This window comes from Apis dorsata, unplaced genomic scaffold (genome assembly GCF_000469605.1).
Source record: "Apis dorsata unplaced genomic scaffold, Apis dorsata 1.3 scaffold_779, whole genome shotgun sequence".
NCBI lineage: Eukaryota > Metazoa > Arthropoda > Insecta > Hymenoptera > Apidae > Apis > Apis dorsata.
The window spans coordinates 155,268-164,951 of NW_006263926.1; the positions used below are offsets into that span (position 1 = coordinate 155,268).

The 9,684-nt window shown below is 41.0% G+C and overlaps 3 non-coding genes across 3 annotated transcripts; 2 read left to right on the plus strand and 1 right to left on the minus strand.

The window, feature by feature from the left end:
• Window positions 1-1,512: 1,512 nt before the first annotated feature.
• Trnaa-ugc lies at window positions 1,513-1,584 on the plus strand. The gene has a single exon. It is a non-coding gene; the product is annotated as a tRNA-Ala (tRNA).
• A 7,401-nt stretch (window positions 1,585-8,985) lies between these two features.
• Window positions 8,986-9,065, plus strand: Trnal-uag. The gene has a single exon. It is a non-coding gene; the product is annotated as a tRNA-Leu (tRNA).
• Window positions 9,066-9,612: 547 nt separating this feature from the next.
• Window positions 9,613-9,684, minus strand: Trnaq-cug. Its single transcript has one exon. It is a non-coding gene; the product is annotated as a tRNA-Gln (tRNA).

The window sequence follows — 9,684 nt, forward strand, 5'->3', positions numbered from 1 at the left end:
TTCTAAAATATCACATTACGGGTATCGGGTTACGATTTATCAAGTTTTTTTTAGGCATACAGAAAATTTAAAAGGGAGATATCAGATTGCGAGTTACTGCGTTGTCAAAAGAATATTGACTTTTTGCAGGGACATTGGTTATTAAAGAGAGAGAGAGAGAGAAAAAATTGTTTTTACCCAATATTTAATTTACCGTTTCATCGAGTTTGAGTTGAGCTATTTTGTCACGTATTGTGAAAAAGATACATATAATACGATCATTAAGATGTATCCTGTTCGCTCGAAGCTCGAGTCAAGTGTTACAGACTGGTTTAACAACACCTCGACAGACATAATTAAGAATGTATCAACGCAACGTAAATGGATGGTAGCAGTTATCAAGTTCTTTCAGCCGTTGAAACAGTCCGTCGATTCGTAAGAACACTTCCTTCTTCTTTCTTTTACGGTAAAACCACCGTCATTTATTATAATGCCTCCATTCTGCGCCATGCATATAAACATCTTGGCCTTTAGAAAGCAACAGGGAACGGTTTACTTTCACTTTTACCCTATTCTCTGCGTGTACACTCGTATCGGCTGGACGTAATGCAATGGATCCGTTCAAAAGGTGTCGGAGGATCCGACATAATTTTATTTCTATGCCCACTTTTCCCAGCGTAGATTCTCCACCTCTGAAAGCTCGTGCGTGGGATTTTCCCATTGTAAATCAATCGTTTGATATTACTGTTGCTACGAGAGTTTTACCTTTCTTGAACAAGGTGTCAACGAGACGAGAATTAAATTTTGAATAAGAATCTGAAAAGAGTGTAATAAACGAATAAAGATGCAGGAAAAGTAAGAGGATTTGTAAAAATATTCGATGATTCGAGAAAGTGTAAATTTGTGTACACGTATACGTGAAGTAATAATTTATATAAACCAGACTCTGTTCTCGAAACGAAAACAGAGGAGGTGAAAAAAAAAAAAAGAAAAAAAAAAGGAAAATGCGGGCGGAAGATAAAAGAGACGACGGTGCACCGGGTGATAGATCTTCATTAGAGGTTGCCGGTGCATAAGTCACGCGACGGGGGGTGACTTTTAGCCACCCTCGTAATTCTTCAGCACGTACTCCAACCCCGTGCGTGGATCCATAGCAATAATGGACAACAATTGCGATAGACGATTATCGATTTTGCCTCGGGGCCACTCGTAATTCGCGTAACAGGTCTTTATGTGGATTATACGACGACGGTCAAATTATACGTTATACGTTCGAATATACGATACATCTGTTAATAATATCGGTATTACATAAGTACAGAATAAACTCGAAACAGACACCTGGTCTCGATCTCGATAATAATCTCTATAATGTGGAGAATATGTACATATTTGAACATTTGTCCGAGTAATCATAAATAATTGCATTGATTTAGCATGCATTTTTCGTAAATATCTTACAATTAGTTATACGCAAGTTACATTATCGCTTCAACGGTTATTATGGAGTATAAATTCACATGAAAGTATCGTGGGGATGTAGCTCAGTGGTAGAGCGTTCGCTTTGCATGTGAAAGGCCCCGGGTTCGATCCCCGGCATCTCCAATTTTTTTTTTTTCACGCACGATGATACTTTCTGTTAAGATATTACATTACTTATAATTTTATGCTCGAAAAGTGTGTACGCACGGTAATTTGATGTATAAATTCTTATAATTCTCTGTTCATACGAATACAGGGATGGAATTAATCGAGGAGCGAAATCGTCGATACACATACAAATATTGTACAGTTGGGCAAGAAACATCATAATTACGATATATATTATAAACCTTCGTGCAAGTAAAAAATAGTTACACGTTATTTTACGACGGGAGGTGCTTGTATAAGCTTGTATTTTTGTATAATTTTACCTTGATTACTAATAAATAAAAAAAAAAAAAGAGAGAAAAGAAAAAAAAGAGAATACCATGGTTTATACAGTGAAATCTGATATTCGTGTAAAAAGCATAGAAGTAAATTGAAATAACAGGAAGCTGTGGAGTGCACACGTATAATCATCGATTCCCCTCAAGCTCGCTCGATCGTTCGGTATCAGCAATCGGGAACTTCCTTTTCTTTCCCTTTTTTTTCTCCTTTTCTTTTCTTTTTTTATATTTTTTATGAACCTTTTTTTTTCAGAAACCCCACAACTCCCGTCCAGTCGGCCGGACAGAGATATTTTACGTTTCGTGAAGCCAGAAAATCGCGGAATTCGCAAAGATTTTATTAAGGTTTCCGTATTTAATTTTCCGAGAACGTACGACGATTCTATTAAAATGGACGAAACACGGGTGTGTTCGACACGCGACGAGCCAATAGTAGAAAAACACGAACAACGACCGCGTTGACAGAGAGAGAGGCATTTTCAAGGGATTTGAAGGGAAAAATTGGAGGGAGGGGGGACACAATGGTCGGCGCGCTTTAAACTAAATTTTAATTATTCGACGCCCCCGCCGTGTTCTCGAGCAAATAGCTCATAGGGCTCGCACGTACCTACGCACGTAAATGAAAATTCTTTCCTCTTCTGTTGGACGAGGAAAAATACAGGGAGCAAATCGTTCGTAGCGTTTCTTTCATCGTACGGTGAAAAACAAAGGCGAAACACCGGCGAAAATATAGTATATATATATATATATATATATCTCGGGTAGGTAAACCGGGTTTGGAGGGGAACGCCAAGAGAATAAACGCCGATCGAGCGTGGGTAACACGAGCCCCGAAGGGGTTGTTGCTCGTTCGCCTCTCTCTCCGCCTTCCAGTTCATCTCGGAATCGAACGAAACGGAGAAAGAGAAGAAGCGGAGGAAAAAGAAAGAAAGAGAAACAAAGGGAGCAGCAAAAAAAAAAAAAAATTGCACGTAACTGCAGAATCGTGTTGACTGCAGCGGAATAACACGGTTCCCTCCTCCTCCTCCTCCTCCTCTCCTTTTTTTCTCGTTCCCTAATCCAGTTAGGGCAAAAACTGCATCCGAATGCAACGGGGCGCAAGAGTGTTACGCCGCGTGTGGCGTCCCATCTCGGCGCCCGAAACCGCGGCCCGAAACACGAGGAGAAAGAAGCGCGGAGCGCTCGCTTCTCGCTCCTGGCTAAACGCATTTATCGGCGATGCACCGAGGGAGAAGAATCAGGGCCCTCAGTCGTCGCACCGCCATTGTCCAACGCCGTTCCCGTGCGTTCGAGGGAGGACGCGAGAGAGAGGCGGTAAGGGTTGCGTCGGAGGGTCCGGAGGGTGGAAGGGGGCGAGGGGTTGCGAGCCATTCCTCCGGCATTACGTCATACGTCGATTCCCCCGGGGGATTCCCACGGCGTCAACCGACGACGGCGAGTCGAGAAACTTCGTCGCAACGAAACGCTTTCTGCCAGGTAATAATACTCCTCCCCCTTCGTTTTGCACTTATCCACCGTTATTAGCGATATTAGAAGGATAGACGCCGCCGTCTTCTTTTCTTACTGGAGAGGACGAGGAGGAGATCTCTGTTTGCTTTTGGGGGAAGGGAGGGAGTTGTTGGATATTTGTGGGAGGATGGAGGTTGAGGTATATGTATCTTGTACGGGGATGTATGTAGATATATATGTAGATATTCGTCGATCGTTTGTCGAAATGTGTTTAATTGATTCGAATGGGAAAATTGAATCGGTTTTCGAACGAGTTTCACGGGGGATTGTCGATCGAGTTGATACATTTGAAGAAAAATTCCACGCGGTGTTCGCGGTATGTACAGTTTGCGATACGTTGAGAGAGGAGGTAAAGGTATTAATTCGCGTTGAATCGAAAAATCGAGTGGAAATTCGAACGAATTGGCACGCGTTGGGGCGATCGTCCGATAACAGTCATCGTAATCGTTTTTCGAATCGTTCTCGTGTAAAGAATTTTAAACGGAAAAAGAGAAAGGAAAAAATTAAAAGGAAAGAGAGAAGAAAAAGAGCAAAATCGGGGGAAAAAAAGGGAGCAAATAATGGAAGCGGTGTCTCGCTTAGGGGTAATCGTCGTCGCGTGCTCGAAAGGTGGGGGGCTAAAAATGGGGCTGCCGGGACTGATTAATCATCGGCAATCTCGCGAAAGCGCGTCGAAAAGACCGCGGCCATTAAAGGTAAACGACGAAAACTTCGTCACCGGGCGAAGCGTTCGAGCGATCGTCGATCGGGGTGGACCCGTTATTTGTTTCCACTCCACACCCTTTCCCCGCCAGGGAACGAAGGAAATAGAAAGAACGAACGGATAATTTAATTGAAATTCCCCTGCCACCTTCCACCAATGATAGCGTGGAAATTATGGAAAAATCGAGTCATACGTGGGTCATACGCGAAAATGGAATTACACGCGTAGAAAACGAGGTTTTGGCCCGATGACGCGGGTGAATGGGGTTTCGCTCGAATCGAATGGAAAGAGAGAGGGTTTGTCGGGACAAAATTTTTTGGTTTTAAATTTCCGCGCAAATTGGCCTTGCAAAATTACTCTCAATTACCGCGTCGTGCTCCAAACCTCTCGATGGCAAGCGCGCGTGTATGTACGCGATACTACAGGTTCTCGATGCAGCCTGCGCGCAACTCGGTTGAAAAATATCTCCAACGTACGAGTTTTCCATACGTGCACGTGCACACGGCCGCGTATGTACAAATTGCTCGGTGCACAAATCGATCGATAATCCGGCCGGTAATCGAGCAGTTTTTCCCGAACCGCGGCGCCGATATCGTACGAGCGGAGATATATGCGCATAGCCTCGGTGAAATCAGCCTCGAAATAGCGATCGAGGGGACGACCACTTATAACGCAATTTGTTTTAATTAAAAAAAATCCTCTATACCGGTAAAATAAAATCCGCGTTATTATAACCGTTTCGAAAAATTTGCACAGAGAGCTCGCTCCTCCCCGCATATACGCGTCTCGACGTTAAACGCGTTAATTATGAATCGATCGCGCGATCGGCCTCAGACGATCGTGGCGAAGGCCTCATCTGGGTATGCGCATTTTAATTAGCGGCCGGGCGGAGAAAGAGCGATATCTCGACGCCGAGACAAACAGAAACACCGATCATGTAATTCGATTCGGAAGGTGCAAATATTTGACGAGGTTGTAACGTTGTGTTTCCAGAGGTTAGCCAGAGGCGCGGTTCCTCGTATCCGGAGCCGGTGCAACGAAGTGCATATAGACACTTCATCACCGCGCATCCGGAATCGCCGGAGGTCAGTTACGCGAAAATATTCCCCCGCTGCGTTTCGGGAAACGCTCGCCTCTGTTTCCAACGCCCTGAAACCCTGGCTCCACCCGCGCTCTATCTCCGGGTTTACGCGAGTTTGCGCCGAATTCGAAACGGAACGGTGGCCGGAGTTTACGAGAAAATATCGACTGATCGCGCGTAATGGAACGCACATCCCACCCACCGCCAACAATGGGATCCCGCGCTCGTTACCCATAGCGATGCGAAGCACGCGCGTGCATCTACCACTGGTCGACGCATCTACTAAACGCGTAGCTCGCGTTTATCGCTTATGAATCACGGATGTAGTCGGCTAAGCGTAGACGCGAGCGCGGGCCGATGTTAAAGCGTGGACGTTTCCCCGCTCCTCATCAATTGTCATTAAACGACATGATTATTGAGCGTGTTGACGATTATTGCGGCGATAGGCAACCGTTAACGGGAGGATATCCACGCGAAGCCCACGATACCACGATGATCGATGCTCGATACGTATTCATCGAGTATTTCGTTAATGGGCGGCACATTGTGTCGGGCCGGTGTGCACGGCCTCGCGAAAATACCGAAAACCGTCCCCCATTCGACGTTAACGAGCCGGTTCGAGGAGAGCGAGTTTTATACAAGTCCTCTTGGCTGGGTTTTCCGCATCATTCCGCGTGTTATCGGAAGCGGGAGCGGAGAGTGTAATCGATCGATCGGCGAGTCTGTCGATAAATCGTCAATGATATCGGTCGGATCGTTTCGCGATTAATTGGTTATTTTAATTTTTCTAACGTGACGATTCTTGCTCCGCCGCTAATGATTTCGATTGTCCTGGGAAAACGATCGTTTAACGGGGCAAATGATCGTATCATCCGATTAATCGTTATAGTTGGACGGCGATGATTTTGCGTTATTGAAACGAACACCTGTACCGCCTATCGAGTGTATTATCCGGCCGCACAACGCGTTTCCCTCCCATGATTCGCCGAAAATAATAGATTTATCATCCCCAATTGGCTTCTACCAGTTTATTTCGACGGAGGATCCGTATAACGCCCTCGCGTATATAATATTATACGCGACATGGCTGATGTACGCGCCGAGGATTTTCTCTACGATATGCAACACGCGGGACGTAATTCAGTCGATGCAAGTCATCGGGATCATCTACGTATGGACTACGAGTACGCTACTAACGATCCATCATTTACCGCGACAGCCACGAGTATTAGGCTAAAGTGGCGGCGTGATTCTGCTAAACGCGATGCTAAACAGGTATATACCGCTCCTGTCGCGAACCTTTCCGATCGTAACTGTGAAAGGAACGATATCGTTTCGATATACGAGAGGCCAAACGAGATCGACTCTGATAAATCGTTTCGTTCCTCAAATGTCATATATTCGTTCACATTTCGATATTAAAATTCTTAAAAGGTTTGGATTTCTAAAAAATTCGTATAAATAATATTTTCTTATCTTCTTATCGGTGTCAACGCGTTTATATTCACACGTTGAAGAGATTCGAAGAATGAATTTAGCGTGATTGATCCGCTTGATCGATGAATGGATGAAATGGAGAAACGAAGAAAAAGATGAAAATATATCGATAAATATAAGGATGTAAAAGGAGGCGAAGTTATAAAACATCGACATAAAGAATACGAAAGAGCAAGATTTATCTTCTATTTTCCAACGTGGTCGTATCTGCGATCCGTAACGAGGGGATCCTCACTTGCAAAGACCGATTTCGGCTTATCTCACCGGCTTATCAGCTACACGAATATTCACGCGAATTTATCGATCTGTCTGCAGTCGTTTCGGCATGGCCGGTGTTCTTTTTCTCTCTCTAAAGCGTCAGTTTTACGCTCGTCGTTCTCAAGGGACGTGATAAGAAGAAAAAAAAAAGAAAAAGGAAACGAAAGGGAGAGACAGAGGAAAAAAAAAAAGGAAAATAAGTCTTACTTGGAGTCGCGTTATGAGCATGAATTTTTATATTGAGATGTTATCGCGTTGCTACCGAGAAGGGAAAATAAAAACGAAGAAATTCCGCGACCATAATGACGTACGTTCGCGATTTCCTCCTTTCTTTTTGTCTTTCTTTTCAACGTGCAAATATCTTCTCGAAGAAAAGAAAATAATAATAATAAAAGATACAAAAGCCACGTGAGAAGTAACGACCGTCGAAATCGATCGTAAAAATTTTCGTTCCCTATGAGTTACCAAATACAATAGACTCCAAGTACAATATAACGCGTTTAATACGTTACGCGCTATATGAATTCGCGTTAAAGAAAATCATGCTGTTACGGGAATTTTTCTCTATAACGCGAGGAAAACAATCTAATATTTAACTAAAGCAGACTTAATTTTTAAATAAGGTAATTCCTGTGTTTATTATTTGACACGTTGTACGAAGAATCGTTGTACGAAAACAATACTCGCAATATTTTTGTGCGTTTTAGGAATTTGCGTTATAAAAATTCAAGAGTCTACTGTAATCTTCCAGTTTTAAAAGTATCAAGCGATTTGTGTCTTTACAATTTGACAAATATATCTATATATATATATCGGAAAATACATGCAGTTTCATAGTTTCGCAATTAATATAAAAATAAGATTCAATGAAAAAGATAAAAAGTTAATCAAGATAAAGAAGACTATGTAGCAAACAGCAGGCTATTGTGAAGAATCCATAAGGGAAAGAGAAAGTTTGCACGTGTCTATAGAAAAACGCTGAATACAAGGTCATCTTGAACAAGACCCTTTTGGGAAAAAAAAGTGTCTGTCAAGATTATATGCGCATAAAAGAGCCTAAATACGCATAAAACGGACAAAAAGTTTAGAATGTTTAAAATAACAAATATATCTACAAAGACATAGACAAAATTTCATACACGACATATTATCTTTGTTTTTTTTCTTTATTATCTTTGTAATTATCTTTGATTTTGTCCTTGCTAAGAAATCTACAATTTCTAAGGACGCAATATAAGCTGAATGTGCAATTTCGCAGTGAGAAAAATATATGAAATATTAACGTCATATCGGTGCGGAAACGCAACGACTCGATTTGCCTGTCCGCTTACGAGAAAGATGATTCCTCGTTGGATTACGCAACCCGTTTGGCGAGAATAGACGTCACGCATTCACCGTTATATACACTGGCGGCCGAAAGCGAGACCACCTCTTTATCATGATGATAACCTGCGACGATCATTCGCTGTCTGTGATGAAAGCGTTTAATCATTGCTCCACGATAGCAACTTCCTGCCTTAATTGCCCGTCTGTTGACTTAATTAATTGTTTCTGCCGCGCGAGAAGTACATAATTTCTGATGTTATACAGACAGTTTGTATTATGTACTGACGTACTGCTGTATTTTGCAAAGGATTTTTCATCAGAGTTTTCATATGTAGCAAACTAATTCTAGTTTAAGTTAAGATTCCAAAAAATTTTATACATGATTCTAATGAAGTAATTGAGATAAATATTTCTGAAAATTGAAGTATATATATATATATATATATAGATAACGTGCAAATAATTTATCGTTTATTTATAAAAATATATTTTGCATTCTTATAATTAATAATGACTTTCGTTTAGAAGGAATATTGAAAAAATATGCGTAAAATGATCGAGTTAAAGTTGTGAATACAATGGTATATAGAATATACATGAAATGTAATGCAAAGTGTTTGTTAAACGATAAATTAATATACGTTATATAATATATATAGTAACAAACAATTTTTCTACCAAGATAGAGAACGACAATTTCCGAAGGCAGCGTGGCCGAGCGGTCTAAGGCGCTGGTTTTAGGCACCAGTCCGTAAGGGCGTGGGTTCGAATCCCACCGCTGTCAATTTCTTTTTTTTCCTTTCTCTTTTAATTATTTATAACCAAAGAAACGCAACGAGCAAATTTTAAATATTTGAATCTTTTGTAAACCTATTCAATAAACGATGAAAATAGAGGAAATTATTAAAAATATTACTATGGGATCTAAATAGATACCGACGATCGATAATCGATAACGTCTATTTTATAAAATAGATAAACGATAATTGATTAAATTTTAAATTATATTTAAAACTGTTTCAAAATAGCATATCAGTATATCGGTGAATACAATGTACACAATGCAAGTTATCGTAAGATATATGATATCTGTATAACAATATGAACAATAACGAATATTTTTTATTTAACAGCTCTTTTTATAAATTATGAACGTTAAAAATTAATTTACGTGTGTTGTAAAAATATAGTTTATCGGTTAAAATAAAGTCAATGAAATAAGATAATGGTGTAAATTCTTGCATGATGAAAGATATTGGTAAAATATTAAGGTTATGGTTCATGATCATGGTCATAGACAAAAATTATGTTTAAAAAAATCCAAAATTCAAAGGTCCCACCGAGATTTGAACTCGGATCGCTGGATTCAGAGTCCAGAGTGCTAGCCATTACACCATGAGACC